This window comes from Thamnophis elegans, chromosome 4, assembly GCF_009769535.1.
Source record: "Thamnophis elegans isolate rThaEle1 chromosome 4, rThaEle1.pri, whole genome shotgun sequence".
Lineage (NCBI taxonomy): Eukaryota > Metazoa > Chordata > Lepidosauria > Squamata > Colubridae > Thamnophis > Thamnophis elegans.
Window position 1 is genome coordinate 63,312,085 of NC_045544.1, and position 24,554 is coordinate 63,336,638.

Below are 24,554 nucleotides of genomic sequence, written 5' to 3' on the forward strand. Positions count from 1 at the left end.
TAGAAAGACGGTAACATCATTGCTGAAAACTTTTATTTGTAGAATTATTTCACAGACATAATAGGAGACCAGAATTTAACTTCTTTTGGAGTTAGAGGTAAGCTTGTCAAATTTATGGAAAACATGGAATTATTCCAATATCTCAGGGGCTGCCACAAAGAAGAGGGAGTGAAGCTATTCTCCAAAGCACCTGAGGGTAAAACAAGAAGCAGTGTGTGGAAACTAATCAAGGAGAGAAGCAACTTAGAACTGAGGAGGAATTTCCTGACAGTTAGAACAATTACCGTAATCAATGGAACAACTTGCCTCTAGAAGTTGTGAATGCTCCAACACTGTAAGTTTTTAATAAGAAATTGAATAACCATTTGTCTGAAGTGGTGTAGAGTTTCCTGCTTAAGCAGAAGGTTGGACTAGAAGACCTCCAAGGTCCCTTCCAACTCTTCTATTCTGTTCTGTTCTATTCTATTCTATTCTATTCTATTCTACTCTATTCTAATCTATTTAGGCAAATTAAAAACAAAGAGAAAAATGGGCAATGAAGAACTCCCAGTAGGAGAAATAGATATTAAAATTGCACATGCAGTCAAGCTTATTGGACAAAAATCATTCTTATCTTACAAACTATTGTCTGGTTGTGGGGATAAACCAGGAGTAGGTGGCAGCAATTCTAGTTGTACAATTAAATCTAACACTATCAGAATACTTTGGTATTTCTTTCCTTTAGCTACACAAGAGAAAGGAGTATGAACATTTTTAGAAAACTATTGCAGAATTCTTGCAGAAGAATTCTTTCTAAATTATTTTATCATGATGGGTAAAAAAATGGTCCTGCCTACTTCGACTTAAGTAATGACGTTATCAAGAAATGTCTCCTACTTCCTATGGCTAGAACCGGGTTTTTTTGGTTGCAAAAATCCATTAAAAATTAAACATTGAACAAATATATAATTGCATGTACATTCTTGTAATCCTAGGAGCTGAGCCAACGTGTAGTATGCTGATGCTTGCTGGCCTGTCGTTTCAGTTGAGAAACCGAAGTTGAGGGCTTGTGTTTCAGGTAAAGGATTTGCTGTGAACAACAGTTCTTAGCCCAAGGGTTCAGTTATGTGTTAATATGGAGCATGCAGCTGTTTTGGCTGTACGTTACCCCAAAGCAAGTACTGTAGCCAGGTTTGGGAAGGCTTAAACCTCAAGACAGTCAAGATCTAAACCTTCTCTTTCTCCACATGTGCTTGCCAATTTCTTTATAAGTGAATTTGTTTTAACTTATGGAAATTAACAATTCTGTTGCAAATGACTCCTTTCATAGTTGCAGAACACTGGAATATATTTTTTTTTTTAAGAGAACTTTTTTATTTTTCTTTAAAAAAAACAAACACAAATATGTCATCATTTGTCAATCATTAAGACATTGAAATACAATTTTTTTTGTTGTGTGTACCCCTCCCTCCCTCCACCCCCCCATCCCCCCTCCTCCTTCCCCCCCCGACTTCCCAGAACCCGTACACGGTATGGATTTTTAACTAACACAGTCTAAAATCTATTGAGAAAAAAGAAATAAAGAAATTAATGACATTCTAGATTGAACTTAGCTTCTTCTTACTGAACTAACTTTTAACAGTTTAAATCATTTCTGATCTTAAGCATAGGCTAACTGGAATTTCTTAGTCCCGTATTTATTTTGTATATAGTCAATCCATTTTTTCCAGTCTCGTTTATATCTCTCATTTGAATGATCTTTGAGATATGCCGATATTTTAGCCATTTCAGCTAAGTTTGTTACTTTCAATGTCCATTCTTGGATTGTAGGCAAGTCTTCCTTCTTCCAATATTGCGCCACCAACAGTCTTGCTGCAGTTATCAGGTGCAGAATCAAATTGGTCTCTACCACTGTAAAATCAGTACATATACCTAGTAAAAATAACTGAGGAATAAACTTTATCCTTTTTTTAAAAACATTTTGCATGACCCACCATATTTTTATCCAAAATGCCTTAACCTTTTGGCAGGTCCACCATATATGATAATATGTAGCATCGAGAGAACCACACCTCCAACATTTAGGCTGTACATTCGGATACATAGAAGCCAACTTTTTAGGATCTAAATGCCATCTATAAAACATCTTGTAAAAATTTTCTCTCAGATTTTGAGCTTGTGTAAATTTCACATTTCTTACCCAAATTCTTTCCCATGTATCCAACATTATTGGTTCCTCAATATTTTGAGCCCATTTTATCATACAATCTTTAACTAATTCTGTTTCCGAATCCATCTGTATTAATACATTATATATCCTCTTTATATGCATTAAGCTTTGATCTCTTATTTGTTTAAACAGATTATCCTCAACTTGAATAAAGCCAATTTTTTGATCTATTTTCCACCTAGCCTGTAATTGCCCATACTGGAACCATGTTTGAACTACCTTCTCCTCTTTTAATACCTCTAAAGATTTTAATTGTAATACCCCCCTTTCCGAGGTAAGAAGCTGTCTGTAAGTAAATCTGTCCTGTTTTTGTGCTGTATTCATATTTTCAATTGCATGTCTAGGAATTGCCCACATGGGTATCTTGTCATTTAATTTATATTGGTATTTCTTCCAAACCCGCAATAAAGCATTTCTCAAAATATGACTTTTAAAGTTCTTATCCAATTTTTTGTTGAATAACAGGTAAGCATGCCAACCAAATACCAGATCGTGTCCCTCAATGTTCAATATTCTATCATTGGTTAAATGAATCCAATCACTAATTACAGATAATGCCACTGCATCATAATATAGTTTTAAATTAGGTAGTTTCAATCCTCCTCTCTCGCGTACATCTTGCATTATTTTCATCTTTACCCTCGGCTTCTTTCCTGCCCACACAAATTTGTTGATACCCTTCTGCCATTCTAGAAGGTTCGCATCTTTTTTAAGTATAGGTAACATTTGGAAAAGAAATAAAAATTTTGGTAAAATGTTCATTTTCACTGCCGCTATCCTGCCCAGCAAAGATAAGTGCAATTTCTCCCATTTTTTCATCTCTGTCTGTATGCTATGCCAAAGTGGTTCATAATTATGCTTATATAATTTCCCATTTGAAGTTAAAATGTTAACTCCAAGATATTTGACTTTTTTAACTACCTCACATCCTAGCATCACTCCTAATTCTTCCTTTTGTTTAATATTCATATTTATAGCTAATATTTTGGTTTTTCCTAAGTTTATTTTAAAGCCAGACACTTGACCATATTGATTAATCGTATTCATTAAAACCATACTGGATTCCTGCGGTTGTTCCAATATTATGACCAAATCATCCGCAAAAGCGCGGACTCTATATTCTTGCTGCCTAATCTTGATCCCTTTTAAACCATCCAAGCCCCGTATTTTATTCAACAATACTTCCAAAGTTATAATAAACAATAATGGGGACAAAGGACAACCCTGTCTTGTACCTTTTCCAATTTGAAAAGAGTCTGTTAAACTTCCATTGACTATGATTTGTGCTGTTTGCTGTTGGTATATTGCTTTAATTGACTGTAAAAAATTATCTCCTATCTGCATTTTTTGCAATATCTTCAGCAGAAATTGCCAGTTAACTCGATCAAAGGCCTTCTCAGCATCCAAAAATATAAACGCAGCAGGGATCTGGTTGTTCTTTCCCAAATATTCTAATGCATTAATAATTAATCTGACATTACTTTTCATCTGTCTCCCTTGTATAAAACCTGTTTGGTCCGTATGTATCAATTGTTGAATGACCAACATTAACCTATTTGCTAATATTTTAGTAAAAATTTTATAATCTACATTCAGTAATGAAATGGGTCTATAATTTTTGGGTTGAGTAGTATCTTGATCTTCTTTGGGTATCAAAGATATAAACGCTGTCTTCCAAGATGGAGGGACTTTACCTTCCGTTTGAATCATATTAAATAATTCTCTAAGAGGTTCTACCATTTCTAACTGTAAGTTTTTGTAGTAAACCGCTGTCAAGCCATCTGTACCTGGTGCTTTCCCTGGCTTTAATTGCTTAATTACCTGCAGGATTTCCCCCGAGGTTATTGGTTGATTCAATTTTTGCCTGTGTTCTTCTCTAACTGAAGGTATTTTCTCCTTATCTAAATATTTGTCTATGTCTAAACCATTAATTTTATCCCCTTTATACAGTTCTGTAAAAAATTCCCAGAAAGCCTTTTGAATCTCTTCCTGTTGGAACACCTCCTTCCCTCTGTAAATCAGTTTAGATATATTTCGAGTTTTCCTTTTTTTTCCTAATCTGATAAGCTAACCATCTGCCAGGTTTGTTTGCATTACAAAAAGTATTGTGTTTTGCATATAATAAATTAGTAGCTACCTGGTCAGAGATCAACATGTCAAATTGAGATTTTAATATGTTAATAGCTTCCTTAACCTTTGTATCGTCTGGTTTCCTTGTTAACTCCAGCTCTTTTCTCTTAATTTCCTCTTCCAGTTCTGTTCGTTTTAGCCCTTGCTTATTTCTATGTGTTTTATTTATATTCATCAAAACTCCTCTCATATACGCTTTGCTTGCATCCCATACAAATTCCATAGATGTACCCTTATTCATATTCAAAACAAAATATTCAGATAGTAATTTTTTACAATCATTAATATAGTTTTCATATCTAAATAAATTTTCATTCAGTCTCCAAAACCTTCTTGCCTGCACTACCCTTCCCAACTCCATCCAAACTGGGTTATGGTCCGAAAGGACTCTAGCTGCAATCTTTGTTTTCTTGACCCTAGAAAGCAAATCATTAGTGGTTAGAATAAAATCGATCCTTGAAAGGGATTGATGCCTGTCCGAGAAGAAAGTGAAGTCATATTCCTCTGCATTTCTTTCTCGCCAGATATCTCTCAATTCAAAATCATCCATAATGTCAAAGAAAGATTTGGGTAACTTTGCTCGCATCTTGGTATTTAGGCGGGAAATCTTCTTATCTCTCTTAGTGTCTATCACTCCATTCCAGTCACCCAATAGTATACAGGAACTATAGTCCCACTGTACTAATTTAGCATGAAGATTTCTATAGAATCTATCTTGCTGTTGATTGGGAGCATAAATTCCCAAAAGTAATGTCTTTTTCCCTTCTAAGATTAAGTCTAAAGCAATATATCTTCCGAAGGGATCTGCTTCTATTAATTCAGCTTTCATATCTTTTCTTAAGTATACAACTATACCATTCTTCTTTTCCATAGCAGAAGCTGCAAAATGTTGACCAAGTTTTGAGTTGATCAAATATTTTTGATCAGTTGACTTGATATGAGTTTCTTGCAAACAAATTACATCGTTCTTAAACTGTTTAAGATAATGAAATATTTTCTTCCTCTTCTGTGGAGAGTTCAGTCCGTTGACATTCCATGTTAAAATCTTAGTTGTCATCTTTGGTTGGTTGAAGCATTTTTAGAGCTTCCTGCACGGCCTGTTTAACCTTAGGTCTAGCTCCTCCCACTGCTTCCAGATTTGTTGTTGTAGTTCCTTGATCGATGGCCGATGATTGTTGATGCTGTTGCCTCTTAGCTTGTTTCTCCATACGTCTAGTAGTCATGCGGCTAGGTCTTGGTTCCATAGCACCTTGCACTTCTAGAGAAGAGAGATGCTCCATCTTGTCTGGTGGTTGTGTAGTTTGCTGTCTATCCTGTCCTTCTTGTGGTCTTTCTCTAGGTCCAGATGGTGCAGGGTGTCCGGCCTTCAATATATTATAATAAAAATCTCGGGCTTTCCATACAGAGTTGAGGCGGTACCTTTGCTTATCAAATGTAAATATGATGCCAAATGGTGCATCCCATCTATACTGTATCTGACGATTTCTGAGTTCTTCGACCAAAAAAGCGTAGTCTCTTCTGGCTCTTAACATTTGAGGTGGTATCTCTTTCAAAACAGCCAGGTCTTGACCGCCAATTTGAAGCTTAGTGTTATAAGACGCTTGCAGTACCATATTTCTGAACTCTCTTGTAGTAAAATATATAACGATGTCTCGAGGAAGCTGCTTCTGCTTTGCCAGCCAGGAGTTAACGCGGTAAGCTTTGTCAATTTGCCAGCCTTGGTTGGTCCCTGGTCTTCCCATCAGGCGGTCAAAAGCTTCCGATAGGATCTGTTTCAGGTTCTCCTGTTTCTCCTCACGCAGCCCCCTTACTCTTAATGCGAACTCCATTTGTCGGTACTGTATCATAATAATTTCTTTTTCAGCATTTTCCACTTTTTGTTCCACCACCTCTGTTTTCAATGTCAAGTTAGCATTGGCATCATTAAGAACCTCTAGAGTATCTTCCACTCCAGAAATATGTTCTGTTAATACAGTTACAAGACTCAGCATGTCGTCTCTAATTTTATCAACCTTAGCCTCAAATTTCTCATACAACTCCTGTTTAAGTCCTTTTATTTCACTTTTAATTTCACTTTTAATTTCTTCTTTCATTTCTTTTATTTCCTCTTTTCTCTCCTCTCTATTATCTCTAAATTTATCTTCCATTTTAATTGTCTGTGCATTAAGAGCCTCGCTTAGATTACTCAGAAAAAATTCTTTCGTTAACACATCCCCAGCAGGGGGCGTAGGAAGCGGAGGCTGCAGCTTTGTACCAGGCACTGAGGATGTGCCCCTGGAAGTAGAGGGTGACGACTTCAAGTTAATATTTGGTTTTGAGGCCATTTCAAAATTTGTCTGCCTGCAGTTAATAAAACTCTATTGCCTAAATATGCAGCTTTAAGTAAAGAGGCTTTTATTTTGAAGTTTAAGGCTTGGCAAAAGTTTCAATGAGTAAACATTGTAACAAGACCGTTCAACAGATTCATCACCATTTAACTTCCAAATAAGCAAAGTTAATGAAGGAGTAAAATTCTTCTATTGTGAAACCAAAACATGTGATAAGCTATCTCTTTTGTTTTGAATTCTTTTGAAGTCTTGTGAGAATTAGCAAAAAGTGTTCGTTATTACCGGAGAAACCAGCCTGCTCGGCGCCATTTTAAAAGCCTCTGAGTAAATAATTTTTCGGAGGAGAAAAAGAGAAGAAGCTAAAATGTTGATAAGCAATTATTGTCCTCGCAGTAAACGGATTCAGCTCGTGATAAGATTAAATCAAACAAAACTTAGAGCAGAGTGGGAGAGACCTACTTTGTCCTGCACAAGGCAGTTTGAAGTTCCCAGCACGGACAGCCGTTCTGCCTTGGGCTAGCCCCCCTTTCCTTGCAAGCACAAAAGCTGCAAAAATCGAAGAGTATTTGCCAGCAAAACAGTTTCTTCTTTCCCTCTTGCCTGAAGGATAAGAAAACCTGATAAGACGTCAGATGGAAGATCCTCTAATCAGGTACGTAGCCAGGAATTCGGAGGCAGCTGATTTTTTGCTGCTTCCACCAGTAAGCTCCTCCCAGGAAGCCCGCAGAACACTGGAATATTGATATTATGGTAAAAGAAGCCAGCAAGAGATGCGGAGAGATAAGTTTACTTTGAAATTCTAGATTTCCAGTTTAAAAACACATTTAAAAAGTGTTCATAGAGTTATAAGAATTATGATCAGATATCTGGAACATGAATGCCAATGGATCTCCAATGACAAGAATCCTAGAATCCACCTGACTTTGCTCCTCCTTTTTTAGGGCTAACAAGAATCCACAGAGAGTTGGAGACCTTTTCATTTCTGGATCCATAAGCTTCCAACCTATAATTATAATGTTTATACAAGGTGAAAAGTGCTGTTTTAAATTATTTTTCCCAAGCTCCCTTCCCTTTAATTCTTTTTTTGTAAACATAATGCTTAATCAGTTAGTATACTAACTACAGGCAGTCCTTGACTTACATCCATTCATTTAGTGACTATTTTAATTTACAATGGCACTTGAAAAAGTGACTATGACTGGTTTTCACACTTATGACTGTTGCAGCATCCCCGTGGTCACATGGTCAAAATTCAGACACTTGTCAACTGGCATGCATTTATGATGGTTGCAGTGTCCCAGGGTCATGTGATCACCGTTAGTAACCTTCCCAACTGGCTTCCAACAGGCAAAATCAATGAGGGAAGCCAGATTCCCTTAACAACCTCATGATTCATTTAACAGTTGCAGTGATTTGCTTAACAACTGTGGCAAAAGAGGTAAAAAAGGGGGTAAAATTAATTTAACAATTGCCTTGCTTAGCAGTGGAAATTTTGGACTCAGTTATGATCGTAAGTCAAGGACTACCTGTATGACATTTTATCCAGAGGTGGGTTCAGGGGTGGGTTCCTGCCAGTTCTAACCTCTTCTATAGAAGAGGTTCCACAAATCCACAGTGCCGTTTAGAACCGGTTCCAGCTCCCTCCCCTCTCCCACCCAGACATCATCAAGATGAAGAGCGAAAGGAGGAATTCTGGGAGTTGAAGTCCACAAGTATTAAAGCTGTCAAGTTTGAACACCCCTCGGTTCTTTTTTTCTAAAGGGTTAGGGGTGCAAGAGTCTTGTAACTTGACAGCTTTAAGACTTGCGTGCTTCAAATGCCAGAGTTTCTGAGCCAACATTTTGGTTGCTAAGCAAGAGCATTGTTAAGTGAGTTCCACCACATTTTACAAGTTGGCCACCCCCACCCAGTCACATGGCTGGCAAGCCACCCCCACCCAGTCACATGGCCAGCAAGCCACTCCCACAAAGCAGGCCACACCTACAGAAGAGGTTATAAATTTTTTTGAAACCCACCACTGGGTGGGTTGCTCCTGGTTTGGCCCAGATCTGGTGAAACGGTAGTAGCAGCGGCAGGAGGCTCTGCCCACCCACCCAGACACTTCTGTGCATGTGCAGACGCATCGCACGTGCGCACACAAGGAAACCGGAAGTAAAAAAATTGGAAACTCACCACTGCTTTTATCCCAAAATTATTTTATATGAGACTCTTGGTGAAAGATATTCTTACCGAAACACTCCTGGCTTTAAGATGGTGTTTTCAAAGACCTGTCCAAAATTGGTGAGACTATTCTTCCCTTTACACAAACCTCACCATTTGAAATGAATTACAGCAGCTTGATATGGTGAAACCAGGAAACATCATGAATACAATTAGAATTGTATTGTTTAGAAGAATAATGGTTCTTCAAAAGCATTCATCTCTCAACAAGACTGCAAAGGACGGGGAAGTAACAGGCAATCCTTGCCAGTAATTCATTGGTCTTGAACGATAGAAAAAACTGATTAAGGCCATTGAAATATTCCTTTGGTGTGTTTCTTTATTGACTAGGATGACGGCATCCTACATAATTGAGCCATCAGCTTGAGATCAGTTCAGATAGTCTCCATTATTCTCAAACAGAGGAACAAAAGTAAAATCCTCTGATGTCAACAAATAGGAAATGGTCTTTTGAAAAGGCAATAAATTGGGGGAGATCCAGGGGGGAAAAACACGTTTATTTTCTTAGAACTCTTGGACTTATTACCTAAGCAAAAAAGGATGTGCCCCCCCCCCCTCAAAAAAACCCATACTAGTATAAATGAAAGTGACTGTATTCAGACTGCATCCTGGCTAAAAATGAGTCATGCAATAATTATTCACTAGTGATGCATACGCCCAAACCAAATACTTTAAATTAAAAAAAACTGGGTGGGTATCCAGATGTTCTCAGAAAAGGAAGTCAATGTGTTCAGCTGGAATGAGTGAGGTATTGCCTCAGCGTATGTCAGTTCTGTATGTTGCTTTAGGAAGAGGACAAATACAGATAGTTTCGATAGCTATTGAAGGATTGGTGGGTGAAAAGATCCTGATACTTATTATTTCCCCTCCAGAACAATGCATACAATGAGAATGATTTGCAATCAAAGAAACTGAACAGATGATCTAATATATTCATTGATTGCATTTTCATCTTACTCTTCCTCCAAGAAAGCAGCATTTTACTCTAAGAAATGTGCATATCCACGATGGAAACATCTGCTTCCAACCGAAAACAAAAACTACTTCCTTGGTCTGGGAAATTTAACTTTATGGGAGAGTAACTCTATGGATGGCTATTGTAGTAGCTAAAATGGATGGTCAATTTACCCCATTGCCATAGCTACTGTTTATGTCATGCTGCCAGTGTTGTGAACTGAGTGATTACATTGAAGCAGCCAGGGATGGAATAAAATAACAGGCTCCTTCCACCAGCCAACACATGCTCATTGGCAAATCTCAACAAAATATCTGCTCATATAGCAATAGCACTTAACAATACCAATAGCACTTAAAGACTTATAGTCAATTCCATAGTGCTTTATAGCCTTCTGTAAGTGGTTTACAGAGTCAGCATATTGCCCCAAACAATCTGGGTCCATATTTTCCCGACCTCAGAAAGATGGAAAGCTGAATCGTTTTTGAGCTGGTCAGGATCGAACTTTTGGCAGTGGAAATCAGAGTTAGTCTTCAATACTGCATTCTAACCACTGTGCTACCATGGCTCTTATAGCTAAATAGTATATAGTAGTTACCAAATACCCACATAATACTCACTGAGTTTGCTACCCATGTACTTCTCTGCATTCCATAAACAAAGCCAATCTCTCCCAGAAATGCTGGAAATTGCAGTTTAACAGCATTCAGAACAGTGGTGGGATTCACATTTTTTTACTACTGGTTCTGTGGCTTTGTGGGCATGGCATGGCTTTGTGGGCATGGCTTTGTGGGTGTGGCAGGGGAAGGATACTGTAAAATCTCCATTCCCTCCCAATCAGCTGGGACTTGGGAATAGATGGGGGCAGCGCCAGTCAGAGGTGGTATTTACTAGTTCTCCAGAACTAGTCAGAACCTGCTGAATACCACCTCTGATTCAAAGGTCTACGGATTCTTGGAGACCAGCTGTGTCCCTTCCTTATCCATGAGTTTCTTTATCTGTGCAGCAGAGAAATATCTCGTCTGTGTATAGTAATCATCCTCATCCTCATCAACCTCATCCTCATCATCGGACTCAATAGATAGACCAAAATATCAAATCCAGCCTAAATATATGGTTGATTGTGCATCAACTATAATAATTATTTTGGATTCAGTTGTGACTTCAACTCAGAGTTTTCCAGGAAAACTTCATGATAAACAGAAGAAATCCAGTAATGGTCAATGAGAGTAAGACAGGCAGGCACCCAATCAGGTCATCAAACTCCTTCAAAGTGAGCTTTCGGACTATTTTTGTTTTGTGATAGCTGGAAATAGCCATCTGCTATGCTGTAATGAATAGAATCTCAAAGGCCTTAGCTTGTTGACAGAACCAAGAGCTCTGTCGTCTGAAGATGGCAAACAGATGCAAGAGGGGTATTCTCATCATAAAAGACAGCAAATGGAACTGAAATTCCTAGGCTGTGACCACCTACACTGAACACAATGGTCCAAAGGAAAATGAGGCAAATCAGCAAATAATAGGCATGGAATATTTGGAATAGAAGGCTATTTTGCTCAAGAGGTTTAGGGTTTTAAAATTATGCACAATAATGGTTTTACATTTGTCCAGGCCTGAATGGAAAATGGAGGACAGGAGGAAAAAAAAGAAGGTACTATAACAATATATTCCTAAACATAAGTTAACTTCTCTATCTGATCTATTTTTCATTTTTTTTATATGTTGGAAATGATCATGGGGTAGGAAAAAATAAGCTGTGAAATTAGAAGCAGGCCCTGGCTGCTTGAGAAGGAGTTTATATATCTCCCAAGCTAGTCAACATTTTGCAAATGAAATCCATTCTTTGGAGCAACCCAGTCCAGTAAAGAGAGACTGAAAGTGATCTCCGTAAATTCATAGACTAGCTTAGCAGATACACGATCAGCCTTATCAAGAGCCTTGGACTACTGTCCTGTAATTAAAGGGACAAAGATCATGGAGGAAAATGACAGGAAAACATCCAAAAGAGGGGAAATTGATGAAAACAGAAACCCACTGCTGCCACCTTCATCAAGAGTTCTCCAATATGAACTCCAGGTAGCATCAGCAAGAAGTCTAACAGTGTAATCAGAGTTAATTGATAATCAAAATGGAAAGGTTTGCTGGTCTATTTTCTAAAACTGAGGAACTGAATGCACCATTTGTTTGTGATACCTTAGCAGCAGAACTATATTGAGCCAAATTATGCTGAGAGATATGCTTGGATTCATACATTTATTTATTTTCTTATTTATTATACTTCTAATACAACTACATTTCCCAAGGATTCATGTCAGTGCGGTTAAAACCAGAACACACAGTTCAGCAAAACAACTTCATAAAACAACAAATAAAATCAAATACTGATAATGAAATTAATAGGAATCCAATGACCAAATATCAATCTCCAAAATGTTCTTCTGAAAAATTCTGTTTTGAAGCCTTCCTGTAAAGACACCATCCAGATCTCCACTGGGAGGCTATTTCAAAGGATGGGTGGCATTAGAGAAAACCAAATGGACCTGGAAAGTACAAGAACTTAAGTATAGGACTTCCAAAAATCCAACCAGCCAGCATGGGAGTAAAGTTACTTAAAAAAATGCAACTGGCAGCACATTGAAGGCAACCCTGCTGTCTGTAATGTCTTTCATCTTGTATTTTCTTGCCCCTTGCCCCATAATCTTACCAATGTCTTCCATATCATAATAGGATTTGCCAGTGATAACCTATTGCCAAACTTTAATCAAATGGTATGCTTTCTGATAATTTAGTATGTTGTTTGAATCCAGCCAGTGTGATTTGTACATTGTGTTTTATGGGTGTTTACTGTAAAACCACGGTTGCTTATTCAGTAAACTTTAGTTGTGGATGCAGTGGCTCAGTGGCTAAGATGCTGAGCTTGTTGATCAGAAATGTTGGCAGTTCAGCGGTTTGAATTGCCAATGCCACGTAACAGAGTGAGCTCCCGTTTTTTGTCCCAGCTTCTGCCAACCTAGCAGTTTGAAAGCATGTAAAAATGCAAGTAGAAAAATAGGGACCATCTTTGGTGGGAATGTAACAGCGTTCCGTGCACCTTCGGCGTTTAGTCATGATGGCCACATGACCACAGAGATATCTTCAGACAGTGCTGGCTCTTTGGCTTAGAAACAGAGATGAGCACTGCCCCCCTAGAGTCAGGAACGACTAGCACATATGTGTGAGGGGAACTTTTACCTTTACCTTTATAATTGTGGAAACAATGAGTTAACATGCTGTTAGAGAAAAGCCAGTATATGAAATCAGGAAGAAGCAGGGAAAGTGAAAGAAGAAACAGATGGGACCAGAAGCAGTAGTCTGTTCCTTGAATCCATTTGCTTCTAATCATACTACCATTTTATAGCCTTCATAAACATCTTCAGGTATATCTGAGATGGTTGCTGTTGGCATTAGTGGTTATAGAACGCTCTGCTCCTTAAAGGTATTACTGGAATCACTGCAACCAGGCTATGATTGGCAAGAGGTGGGGTTGTGGTGCTCAATGCAGCTGTTTTGTCACCGTTGGCTTCAATTGTACCATTAGGTTGATAACAGTTTTATTTATTCCTAGTCAATTTACTATTTAGGGCTGAATTATTCAATGGATTGTTTTTTAGAATTCAGCAGTAGCTATTATAAACAGCTCCCAAGGCAGACTTTGTATTGCATCATGTTTTGTATCTTCAATTTTAACTGTACAATTACCATAGCTTTGCAGCATATCTATTACATTATAAATCAGGCTGCAATACTTATCTGCCATGGTTTTTAAAATCATGATTCAGATGGCATGCCCATTTATGTATACAAATCTGTTTCTCTGCTGGAGAATGCTAAATTCGTGTTGCAAACCTGCTATTTAACCACTGCACACTTTTATAGTTTTGTAGAATAGCAATAAAAATGAAATCACTCCTCAAATGAGAATATGATAGGTTCTTGGAACATTGTGCAAAATACTAGAAGAAATGCAAAACAACATGGGGAGAGGGCATAATTTAAGCAAGAAACTATACAAATGGAAATGCTATAACTGTGATAACAGTAGAACTATTGATGACAACCAACAATATTGAGATTAGGAAAAGAGAAAGAAGACTGATTACTGCTGAGAAATTATGAGGACCTGAACATTTTTCTCAGATATCATAATGATGTTTTAATAGTGAAATCACACTTCCCTCTTTTGATTGCTGCTATGGAATGTATCTAACCGAAAGAGTCTCCAGAATCTCTAGAATCCTCTAGCTAGAGTTCTGGCCAGTTTGGGAAACCCCAAATGCCACCCTTGATTGGCCACGCCCACCCTACTCCACTCCTCCCACCCTTTCCCTCCCAGGGGTCTTCACACAGCCCGTTCATTATGCCAGGTAAGTGCACACACAGAGGCTTGGGGAGAGGGGGAAACAGGCCTACTGGAGGTTCCAGAAATGGGCCTGTTTCTCGCATCCAGAGGGCTTCTGGAGCCCAGAGGAAATAGATTTTGCAGTCCTGGAGGCTGGAGGAAAGCCTCCAGAGCCTGGGGAGGGCACAGAAGTTGTCTCCCCCGCTGTGGTGTAGGAAGCTGACTAGGCCATGGCCACTATGGCCACACTCACTCAGCAGTGTGGCAGTGAACCCATTGCTGCAATTTTTTAAACCCACCCCCTGCACAAAGGGGAAAGTGTCCATTTGGCTAATATTCAAATATCATACAGGAAAGGTATTTTGGGATAAACTAAGAATCAAAAAATTTCCCCAAACATAGGAATAGTAAAGAGAAGAGGCAAGTAGAGAAAGGAACACAGAGGCTTGGAGGACTGTATGAAAGGACTTAGGAAGGAAAAAGGGACAGAAAATGAGATACAAAGGAACTAATGCGATATTATCCTTTAGAGTAGGGAATCATGAAATATTTAAGGCCACTTGCAATTGGTAGCAAGGCAGCTAAAAGGAGAAGCTGTGATGGGACAGCATGTTGAAAACCAAGGATCTCATTGCACATTCACCCCCTCCCCCAAATGCTACACTTGTTGCAGGCACCCAGAAAATTAGGCAAAGCAGATGAAACAAGACGAAGATTGTAGATGAGGGAACCAATCATCCTGATGGAGCTATTGAAGCTTGTAAGATATTTCTGAACAAGGTTTTATTGTGCTCTCATTTACAGAATGTTTTCTTCCTTAGATGACCTTTGTCTTTTCCCACCATTTCTTTCATCCTTGTTATTGCTGTTGGTCTTACAAGGACAAGTTTGTTAAGAAAGGAAGGGAATTATAGGTTTATAGTGCCTCTTGATAGAGCCAGCCACCTGGAAGCTCCTTATTATCTCTGGTATCACAGAGATAATGGCAACTGATGAGAAAGAGCCCCAACATGTGCGAGGGATGCCTGACAGGAGTTAAATGTCACATTTAAGGCTAAATAGTCAACTCCTTAGCTGTTTGAATGTACATATGAACAGCCAGAAATTGTATAAATTAAGTCTATGAGAAGCTTTTGATGATTTGCATCATCAAGGTGAAAGGCTGAATTCTTCTTCCCTACTGTTAAAATTGCCAGATTTGCTCCTTTGATGCTTACATGTTTGGGAGTTTAGTATTTCATGCATATGGCAAATCAAATGCAAAGACAATGGATTTCAGTAGGATGAGCCCTAATTTACTGTTGCTGCCAAAGTAACTGCTGTTCATTACTGCCTCCCACTCTGGCTGGAACAGGCACTTGAATATCACATATACTGCATTTATAATGCCACATTAAACTCTGAAGAAGGTCATCTTCATTTACAGAAGCTTTTGACAAAGTGGCTGATCACTGGAGATGCAGCTGTTGCTGGATGCTAAATAGATGTGCATTATGTGCCTTATTACGGCTGGCTCTCCCAGCTGCCAATCAATTCTTCTTTTGGCAATCGTCCAGATTAAAACACTTGGCAATTAACACTTTGCCAGTGCTATCTCACATTTAATAAGGATCCCTCTGCCATTGTTGGCAACATGGGGGAGTCAACCGCTTTGCATTAAAAAAATAATCTTGACTATGGAGTGAGAGGTTTTATATTCAACATGCTGAACCCCCATATCTGAATCAAGCTGTTTAAGTAGGATAATCTGGCCCCAAAGAAACCCCATGTGCTGCAGAAACCGTTACATGATATCTATAATGTTGTGTGTGTCCTAAACATTTAATAGCATTTTAGTATTATTGAATTATAGCAGCTCCCTTCTGCACCTCTATTAGATTTCAATTCTAGAATGCCCAGCGAGCATGGAAATCATGCTGGTTGCAAGTTTACATCTTAGCATATGGGGAGATTGACATGTTGGGGGACACTAAAAGAAAGTGTTACAAAGGCCGTAATTTAACAATGACCTTAGTGCAATTAAAGGTAGAAGAAGGTGATTATGCATTACTTTGAGTTGTTTGACCAGGCAGAAATTAATGATTCATTTATTATTCAAAACTCAACTGGGAAAGCACTTTTTTTTAAAAAAGTGGGTTTCATTTCAAGAAAACCAAATAAGCGTACTGTTTATTGTCTTTTTGCTGCGTCTAGTTGTTGGAATTGGCAAGTTATAACGAGCTTGTTGGGATTCATTTGAGGCCTTGCTTTGGTTTTAGTAAATGAACTTCTAGGATTCACACTTTCTTGGCTCTGCAGCGACTTCCCTCTATTTGAATAGAACTAAGATTGTTAAAAACTATCATGCAGACCTGAGAAAGATAGCAGATTTATGCATTCAGGCAGAGTGGGTGTGCTGCAGGTCCCTTCTATGATGTGTTGTCACCTTGAGGGATCTAGAAAACGTATCTTCTCTATCACAGCACCCAACTTCTGGAACACCATTTTCCCTCCCCGCAGAAATATGGATGGCACCCTTTTTCCTGGGATCCCAAAAAGCCTTTAAAATCTGGCTTTAGGCCCAGTCCTGGGGTTAATATATTGGCAGGGCTGCGATGATTGGGATTAATGTTGTTTTTAGCCTAGGGTATCTTGTTTAATGTTACGTTTTTAATTGTTTTAATTATTAATTATATTTTGTAAAATGCCCAGAATCCACCGGAGTGGGTGGCTATATTAAATCTAAGTAATAATAGTTGAAATAATTTTAAACAGCTGATGTAAGCTCCTGTGCAAGCTGAATCCAACGATCTGATAAATGAGAAGTTTGAGAGAAATGCCAGTAAGGCTATTCTACTCCGTAGATGAGGAAAGTGTAAGTAAGCCAGATCAGAGGTGGATTCCTACCGGTTTGGACCAGTTTGGCCGAGTAGATGGTAACTAGGCCTGTCACACCCGTGAACCAATTCTCTCCGCGGTGCCATAGGCACTGCCATCTTGTTTTTTGCTTCTGCGCATGCACAGAAATGGTTTTTAGTATTGTCCATCAAGCACGCACACACGCAAAGCACGCCCCTGAGCAAACTGGTAGTAGCAACAGCCGGAAACCACCCCTGAGCCAGATACACGAAAAGCTATTATCTGAATCAGTTTGACCAAGAGAAGTCGATTCATACCCAGCTTTCTGGTCTTCTTTTTCCAGCTAGTCTGTCGTACTAAAAAACAAAGTTTAACTTTTTGTCAGAAGAATGTATCAAGGGAGAAAAAACAATCTCTAAGGATTGGTGACAAGGTGAGGCAAAGCCAGCAGAGAAGCCTGGAAGAGCCAGTAATCCAAGCGCCACTAGTTAGGCGGTATAAAGCTAGCTCACTTCCCACTGTGCACCAGGTATAGGTGTGCAAGGGCCAAACAGAATGAACTAACAATCTAGACCAGTGTTTCTCAACCTTGGCAACTTGAAGATGTCCGGACTTCAACTCCCAGAATTCCCCAGCCAGCATTTGCTGGGGGTTGAAGTCCGGACATCTTCAAGTTGCCAAGGTTGAGAAACACTGGTCTAGACTGTCAGGACTGCATTGTGTCCAGCTTTTAAAGATTTCCCTGATTTTGTACACTATATGCTAAATCAGCCAATCAACCTCTAAGGAAGTACCAAAACAGAGATAATTTTTCAAGCTATAGTACTACCCCCCCCCCCAAAATTGCAAATAACACCCTAGACCCTAGACAAATTATTGTATACTATATAGGGAGAGGCTATATAGGCTTCCCTATCCTTGACATCTATTCAAATATTGCCTAAATGCCTCTTCCTTGAATACTTGGTGAACATACAGTATTTCCTCATCTTTGCAAAAAGCGCTGCTTTCTTTGGCAGTTGGTTTCATCATATGGTCACTGGAATGATTCCCTTTCTATGGTTCTTTTCAGCAGAACAGGAAAGCAGTATACAATATTTTCAACCAACTTGCTCCAATATGTGTATTAGGTTTTTTATCATATATTTCTATACAACTTCTGCTTTTAAGTGTACTGACATTATTACTTTAGTTTTCATCTCATTTTCCATTCTACTAGTGATATATTAGAATAACAGTTGCTTTTCTTTCTCCAGTTTAATAAAGGAAAAAGGTGAAGCCCATTAGGTAAGTCAACCTAATACACGTTGACAAGATGAGCAAGAAGGAAAAAAGTTGATTTGATTGTCTTGAAGGGGGGAATTATTCATACCTATCCTTTGCATCAGTGGAAACAAAACTGAACCCTATTCCAAAGTTGTATTATTTTTAATATATAGATCAATTCAGCATGATTATTCTCAAAATAATCATTGCTAGAGATCTTCAAGAGTTTGATGATCCATTATCCTCCGCAGAGTTTTTTTTTCTTCCTTTTTTTGCAAGGGACTAGTTACAACTCTACTTGGTTGCTACCTGAAGAAGTAATGCAAATAGAAAACTGGAAGCATTTTCCTGTTCTATATCTGAAAATGTAAGCAGGAAATATGCTCTTATTTGACTCTAACCATGGGCACAATAAGTTTAATTTCATATGCACTCTGACAGCATTGTAGCATGCAAGTCCAGTCATACAATCCAGAAGATGTTATGGTATGATTAACAGGCCTTTGCATCCCACCATCTACAATGTTAACTGTGTCAATCAGAAAAATTCCCAAAGTACCAGATGTCCCTTGAATTCTACATCAAGATGGATTTTGTTAAGTTTGTCACTCCTTCGGAACAGAGAATCCCCCCCCCCTTTTTCACATCATCAGGAAAAGTTCTTACTATGAAAAAAGAAATAAAGAGAGCTGTCACTCATCCAGCATAAATACTATGGTTAGACTATGTCCTGTAGAATATGGCAGGCTATTTAAATATTGAGACAACTCTAATGTTGTCTCAATGAAAGCAAGTTTGGTTTAATGGTTAAGGCACCAGGCTAGAAAGTGGGAGACTCTGAGTTCAAATCTCACCTTAGCCACGAAACCCATCTGGGTGACTTTGGACCAGTCCCTCACTCTCAGCCCAGCATATCTCACAAGGTTGCTAAGAGGCAAACAGGAGGAGGAGGAAGGCATGTTGGATAGATTCCCTGCCTTGATTTATTTGTAAGACAATAAAGGCAGGATATAAATAAATACAATAAAATTGTCAACATGGCAATTAATAAACTATGTAGGACCTTCATGGCATCCCCATTTATTAGATACAGATAAATGATAATTTTTGCACTGAGTTGATGCCTAGAAGAAAGACTACAGATTGGATTCAAAGAAGCTGCCATGCATTGTACAGGTATCCCTACAGTTGAATTATATTTACAGTTTCATATGCCTACGGTATATATGTACACATACACACACATAAGTGGGTCTGTTGTTATTGAAGGAAGAACAAAAGCTTTGAAGGATTTTCAGTTCCTTCATGACTATTTATCATGCATCAACACGATGCAACAGGCTTGCATCAAGTTCCACTGTAACTGTTCAGGAGCAAAATAAAGGCAGCAGTTGTAATTCTGAGATATTGGGAAGTGAATAATGGACAGGAACTGTTTTCCGAAGCTTGATTTTTCAGAGCAGAATGAGCTGCTGAGACACAGTTCTTGCACAGAGCTGTCAACACGATCTAATTATTCCATGTGAAGTGTGTGACATCTGCTGATATACAGAGCATTAAAGTAACTTACCTACTCAGTCAACCAAACAATCCAGGGTTCATGAAGACAGCAATACTTACTCATCTCCAGGCAATTCTAAATCTAAGAAGGAAGGGTTGATTTAAGTGCAAACTATTTGTTCCAACATTTTCAGAAGTTGGTTTGTACCTTGATTCCCTGATTAATTTCTCTGAATCATACCATTTGGCTTTGATTTATCTTTTTTCATGCACAGAACTTTTACAGTTTGATTCGCAAGATAATGCTTCATTGACCACGTATACATACTTTTTTTATAAAGACACTTAAACATGAAACTTTAGCTTGTTAAGCCTTATAGATGTTGCTCCATTCAAAGCAACATCTTTATTTATATTTATTCAGAAAAAAATGCCATAGATTTTGATGTCAGAAGTCCACAACTGAACATGCCCAGATATGGTGAGGATAAAAAGGGAGGCCAAGAGGTGAGCTCCACCAATTTATCATTCTCTACCATCATAATTTCAATTGTTTATCCAATTCTTTATTTCCATTATATGGCATCAGAAGAGGAAACATATCATTGCCCTCATCTAGTTCTTCCTTACATATCTTGGATATACAGATTTGGACAATTTGTTCTTTAACTAAGATGTGGTAGTCAACAGCATTAAGTATTGGGAGTGGGTAGGGTGCAGATAACTAGCAATCTGAACTGATCTCTCCACATGTCATCCTTAGTGAAGCATGCAAACTAGCGCCTGCATTTCCTGGGTCAGATGAGGAGTGCACATCTTTCTCCTTCTGTCCTGGCCACTTTTTACAGAGGCACAATTGAGAGCTTTTTAACAAACTGCATCACTGTTTGGTTTGGTGGTTGCAGTGGCTCAGATAGAAAGGCCATACAGAGAGTGGTAAGGACAGCCAAGAAGATTATATAGGAAGATCGCTTCCTGTCATTCAGGCTATTGCTTATAAGCCTTATGTGCTTAGAACTCAAAGTGTTGTTAGAGACCCCATGCACACATCTCACAGTCTGTTTCTGTTGCTCCCCTCTGGGAGGAGGCTTCAAAGCATTTCAAGCAGGACTACCAGATTCTGTAACAGCTTTGTTCTCTATGCCATCCATCTGGCAAACTCACAAGATTTGTTTTTCTCACTCTGTGTGTGTGTTTGTGTGTGTATGTGTGTGTGTGTGTCCAAACTAGACTGTGTTGTTTCTCTGTCTCACATAATATATGTGGGTATATGCATATTTATTTATTTAGACATGTTAATATAGTGTATATTACAGGTGGTGACACTTTGAGAGCTGTGTGCAACAAAATTTCATTTTAATGTATGTCAATTAGTGTACATTCAAAGTGACAATAAAGTTATTCTAAGCCTATGACAATAAAAAAAAGTGCCAATAACCCAGGTATTTTGATGAGAGAACTACTACCATTGTGGAAACTGGACATGGGATACAGGTATTTTACCTTCTCCCTTGTCTTCCTTGCAGCTGTCGTGATGGCAGCTTCTATGCCTTTCTTTTCTTTACTCTTAAGATGTGTGCAGAATGTTATCCCAAAATGATTGTACCCATCCAATTCTAGTCTTTCCCAATATTTGCCCTCCAGGTTTGTTATACTTGTTAACTTATACTTATACTTTGTTAACTTATAACTATTGTGATCGCTAACTGACAATATTTGTGAAGGCAAGTGCCACATGCTAAAATATCAACAATCAAATTACGTGGTAATTCAAATCATCTCCTTGATAACTATAAATATTTTCATTTTGATGGGTGGGTCAATAAGTAGTATTCATTACAAGAATGATAAATTTCTACCCTCTCAAATGTTTATGGTTGGCTGACTTTTTCCTCCCTAAATCTCATGTTCAGTTTCTTTTTTAAAGTCAGTTGAGTATAATGATGCTCAATTAAAAACAATCAATGATGGTATCTTATGATTATATCATGTTGTTATTTCTTGTTTGTGTGTTCACTTAAAGTTTATGCATTGGAGACAAATTCCTTGTGTGTCCAATCACACTTGGCCAATAAAGAATATTGTGTTGTGTTGTATTTTATGTATTTATTGTATCATATTGATGCATTAGAGGACAATATAAAGTTAGCCTTTTAACACGTCAACATGTCTCATTATCTTGGTTACAGAAGTATGATAGCCAATATTAGAATAATAAACCTTTTTTTAAAATTGAAGATTCTCTAAGAGGTGTTTAATTAGACTGATTAAGTGATACCAAAAAGAAGAAAAGAACAGGAAGGCTCAGAGGGCTGTTTTCCTGCAAAGGATAAGACATTGCATCTGTGAATTACCATTTGCCCATTCTACTAATGTTCCATTTGTCCCAGCATCTTTCAGCTTAAATTACTACACTTGAGGTCAGCTCAGCAAAAATTGCAAATATGTTTTGACAGCAAATGTTGCCAAAGGGATAAAATAGCATGCACTGGAAGGCCTTGTTGAGAGGAAATATTTTATTTTTGAAGAGAGGAATTGCAGCACTGAAATGTCATTCCAGATTTAGGTATAGAAGAAAAATGTGCATGTGCATTTGTGTGTACATATATGTAAACCAATGAACTGAATGTGGAGTTTTAAGGATCAACCAGTACCACCAGATGGCATGGTCTACCACTAACTGAACCCCTTTTCTGGCCCTGTCAATATAAGCAATTGTGAGTTTATTACTGCACAATATTATTTCCCTTTCCTGCACTCTAAAAAGAGCGAACTCATATCTTTTGGGAGGGAATCTTGATGGGGTACAACACATCTGGAGCAATAGATCCATGACCTACTGAGGCTTGATTTTCGGAAGCTACTCCCCCACTGCAGGGAGGTGGAGCCAATTAAATGGTTCTGCCCCAGGCACCTGATGGACCCATTGGGATTTCAGACAGAGCTTGGAGAGATACCTGACTCCCTTGCCCACAATCCGACAGAGTCCTTGGTCGCAGCTTGGAATATAGCGGCAGCTGAGGCATTAGATCGGATTGTGCCTTTGCGGCCTCTCTGTGGAAGTGGATCCCAGGAGGGCCCCTTGGTTTACCGAGGAACTCCAAGAGATGAAGCACCAAAAGAGACGCCTAGAGCAACGTTGGAGGGCTAGTAACTCTGAATCTGACCGAACACAACTAAGAGCCTTTATTAGGACTTATTTAGTGGCGATACGGGCGGCAAAATATACTCATTTTTCCACTCTTATTGCGTCCGCAGAATCACGCCCGGCCACCCTGTTTAGGATAACCAGCTCCCTTCTGAAAGGGAGGGATGCGGGGGAACCCTTACAGGGAAGAGCTGAGGAATTTGCCCAGTTTCTGTCGGACAAAGTCACTCAGATTCGGACGGACCTGGACTCCACTTGGACAGTACCAGCGGAGATGCTGAGGGAGGGCCTTGATCGGATTTCTTGGAGTGAGTTCCAGCTTGTCACTCCTGAGGAAGTGGACAAGGCCATGGGAGCGATGAGTGCCTCCACCTGCTTACTGGACCCGTGTCCCTCCTGGCTGGTCTCGACCAGCAGGGAGGTAACACGAGGCTGGCTCCAGAGGATCGCGAACACCTCTCTGCAGGAGGGATCTTTCCCGCAACCTCTGAAGGATGCGGTGGTAGACCCCTCCTTAAGAAGCCTTCTCTGGACCCAGCTATCCTTAAAAACTACCATCCAGTCTCCAACCTCCCTTTCTTAGGGAAGGTTGTTGAGAAGGTGGTGACCTTTCAACTCCGACGGACCTTGGATGAAGCAGATTATCTAGATCCCTTTCAGTCGGGTTTCAGGCCTGGTTACTGCACTGAAACCGCTTTGGTTGCGCTGACCGATGATCTCTGGTGGGCCAGGGATAGAGGACATTCCTCTATCCTGGTGCTCCTTGACCTCTCAGCGGCCTTCGATACCATTGACCATGGTATCCTTCTGCGACGGCTGGAAGAGGTGGGAGGCACCATTTTACGGTGGTTCTCCTCTTACCTCTCGGGCAGGTAGCAGTCGGTGTTGGTTGGAGGACAGAGATCGACCCCTAGGCCCCTTAAATATGGGGTGCCGTAGGGCTCAGTCTTGTCCCCCCTCTTATTTAAAATCTACATGAAGCCACTGGGTGAGATCATTCGCCGGCATGGGATTAAATACCACCAATACGCGAATGATACCCAGTTGTATCTCTCCGCCCCGTGCCAACTCAGTGTAGCGGTGGAAGTGATGTGCCAGTGCCTGGAGGCTGTCAGGGCCTGGATGGGAGTGAACAAGCTTGCACTCAACCCAGACAAGACCGAGTGGCTATTGATGTTGCCCCCCAATGACAGTCCAGATATTCCATCTCTTAGCCTGGGGGATGAAATCTTACACCCCTCAGAGAGGGTCCGCAACTTGGGTGTCCTCCTGGACTCGCAGCTGACACTAGAACATCATCTGTCAGCTGTGACCAGGGGGGCTATTGCCCAGGTTCGCCTGGTGCACCAGTTGTGGCCCTACCTGGACTGGGAGGCACTTCAAATGGTCACTCACGCTCTCGTCACCTCAAGGCTTGATTACTGTAACGCGCTCTACATGGGGCTGCCCCTGAAAAGTGTTCGGAGGCTACAATTGGTCCAGAATGCAGCCACACGAGCAATATCAGGTGTACCTAGATACACCCATGTTACACCTATCCTCCCTATTGGTCTCCGAACGCGCTTCAAGTGCTCATTATCACC

At 39.5% G+C, this 24,554-nt stretch overlaps 1 long non-coding RNA gene across 2 annotated transcripts in view; it reads right to left on the bottom strand.

The window, feature by feature from the left end:
• LOC116507028 overlaps positions 1–24,554 on the bottom strand; it is a 92,219-nt gene that overhangs the window by 2,885 nt on the left and 64,780 nt on the right. Inside the window, exon 6 of one of the 2 annotated variants that reach the window (XR_004255131.1) lies at positions 7,496–7,669. The exons of the other annotated variant lie outside the window; for it this stretch is intronic. This is a non-coding gene — a long non-coding RNA (uncharacterized LOC116507028). Of the gene's footprint in view, positions 1–7,495; positions 7,670–24,554 lie in introns of those variants that run through there. 2 annotated transcript variants of the gene reach the window in all.